The sequence below is a fragment of the Alligator sinensis genome, unplaced genomic scaffold (assembly GCF_000455745.1).
Source record: "Alligator sinensis unplaced genomic scaffold, ASM45574v1 scaffold204_1, whole genome shotgun sequence".
Lineage (NCBI taxonomy): Eukaryota > Metazoa > Chordata > Crocodylia > Alligatoridae > Alligator > Alligator sinensis.
This window is the reverse complement of record NW_005842363.1, coordinates 1,469,820-1,472,630: the sequence shown is the minus strand read 5'-3', so window position 1 is coordinate 1,472,630 and position 2,811 is coordinate 1,469,820.

Sequence of the window (2,811 nt, the reverse complement as noted above, 5' to 3'; positions counted from 1 at the left end):
TACGACATAGGTAAAGCTCATCTGTGGGGAAGAATGAGCTTTCTCTGGAACTGGCTTTAGGTTGTTTGGGGAGAAATAACAGCAGATGCCCCAAGCACCAACTTAGGGGTGGGGAGGAGGGAAGCAGGAAAAAGACAACTGGTGATGTGGTAGCAACTGGAAGTCACTGCTGCCCTTGAGTGTGGCAGCTGCTTCTGGTGCCCAGCTGTGTTTTACACCTCTGAAATGAAGACAGCCATAAACTTCAGCACAAGGTACATTTCTTTAATCTTACCTTCTTAAACTTAGATGCAAAGTAATGTGTGTGTTTAAAAATCTAACCTTACCAAAACAAACACTGCACTGCAAACATGTTCTCCTAGGGAGATGAGAAAACTAATAAGTGACTGATTGTAATTATATTGCTTAATGTTCTGCTGGAATAATCTTAGGTTTTTCTGTAATGGGCACAGTACAAGAACCTGAATGGAACAGGGTAGAACAGAATACAGGGCTGCTTTGATTTACATAAGGAAATGGTTCTTCAGAACTGGCTGGAATTAAAAAACAACAAAAATGATTTTGCACCATGTTTTAGATCTGGTGACTGAAGTAAGAAATATCTGTAAATGTTTTTAATTTAAGAACATCAGGCATGTTTTTAATTTAAGAATAAAAGAAAATCCCAAAGTAATTTTCAAATAAAACCAGATACAAATTGTTTTAAAACAGGTTAAAGGAATTGCAGGCAATGGAAGGAATAAGTTTCATAGTTGGTAGGGTTGGAAGGGACTTGAGCAGATCATCAAGTCCGACCCCCTGCCATGGGCAGGAAAGAATGCTGGGGTCAAATGACCCCAGCTAGGTGATTATCCAGCCTCCTTTTGAAGACCCCCCAGGGCAGGACCAAGCACCACTTCCCTTGGAAGTTGGTTCCAGATCCTAGCCGTCATGCCTGTGAAGTAGTGCCTTCTAATGTACAGCCTGACTCTACTCTCAGTCAACCTATGGCCATTATTCCTTGTTACTCCTGGTAGTGCTTGGGGGAACAGGGTCTCTCCCATTCCTCGCTGGTCCCCCTTGGTAAGTTTATAGACGGCCACCAGATCCCCTCTCAGCCTTCTCTTGTGGAGGCTGAACAGGTTCAGGTCCCGTAGCCGCTCCTCATAGGGCCTGCCCTGCTGCCCCCTGATCACGCGAGTGGCCCTCCTCTGGACCCTCTCGATGCTGGCCACATCCCTCCTGAAGTGCGGCGCCCAGAACTGGACGCAGTACTCCAACTGCGGCCTGACCAATGTCACATAGAGGGGGAGGATCACCTCCTTGGACCTGCTCGTGATACATCTGTGGATGCATGGCAAGGTGCAGTTGGCCCTACTGACCGCGTCCTCACATTGGCAGCCCATGTTCATCTTGGAATCAATAATGACTCCAAGATCCTTTTCTGTCTCTGTGCTGACAAGAAGGGGGTTCCCCAGCCTGTAGGTATGCTGCTGGTTCTTTCTCCCCAGGTGCAACACCTTGCACTTGTCAGTATTGAAACCCATCCTATTCTCATCCGCCCACCCTTGTAACCTGTCCAGCTCTAGCTGTAGCCTGTCCCTACCTTCTAATGTGCCCACTTTTACCCACAACTTAGTGTCATTTTTGAACTTGAACAAGGTGCTTTTTACCCCCTTGTCCAAGTTTCTGATGAAGATGTTGAACAGTGCGGGCCTTAGGACCAAGCCCTGGGGAACCAGGGATGTTATTAAATAAAGACTAACTAGTGAGACTTATTTCAAATAGCACAAATAAATTTTAGTCTTTAGAATATAATTCATAGTTTGGATTGCTGGCAAGCATCTTATCAGACAGCTAGCCTACTCAGACATTCAAAAATTTACAGAATTGCATTAAAGATTCTGATCTAATTTATTTCAGATTTATACCACTACAGTTTAATTCATTTCAGTGGAGTTATTATGGATTTACACTGAGATGAGAATGTGATCTATCTTTATATGTATCCCATATGGCAGTCTGTTATGGGCATTTATTGTATAAAATTATGTTCAGAAAACGCTTTTTGTAATGATTACTCCTAGATCCTCGTAATCCTTCAGAACAAATATAATTAAAAGCCATCTAAGCCTGGTGTGAATGGGATCAGGACCAAGTATGTGCTGTAAACCTGAGAGACTGTGGATAGAGAAAGTGTCTGACACAGAAACTAAGTATGTGGCAGAAATTCTTGTTGAGAAATTGGAAGATTAATTAAAACTTCGGATGGAGCTATTGTAAGTTGTGCCCACACATGATCACCAAGATGATTATCCAGAACCTTAGCAACAAAAGAAGAATGGTCAGTAACACGTCCTATTTGGTCATATGTATTGAGACAGAAGGATGAATAACATTATGGAATTTTATCTCCATTTTGCAGTTTGGTAAGCACATCCTGGGAAGGAATAGAAAACTTGCCATGAAGATAAGCACTTTTACACTTCTAGCTTTATTAATAAATGTCTTCATTTCCACTTGACCTTTTACGCAACCGCAATAGAAAAGACAATTATCATGCCTCTAAAAGATTGTAACTTTCATCACTCAAAAGCATCACTAAGATGAATACATATAGCTTGTTTCTGTATCCAAAGAGAAGGTGAGACCCCAAAATATTGATGCCTACACAGCGGTCTGACAAAATGTTCTAATACCCACAGGGTCCTGGGAAGAACCCATGGACAGTTACTTGCAGTGATATATGAGGTATAGGCATAGAAATGTGGACAGAATTACAAAAACCGGCTTAACCAGTGCATTGTCATTCTTGTGGTTTACCCTCCTGCT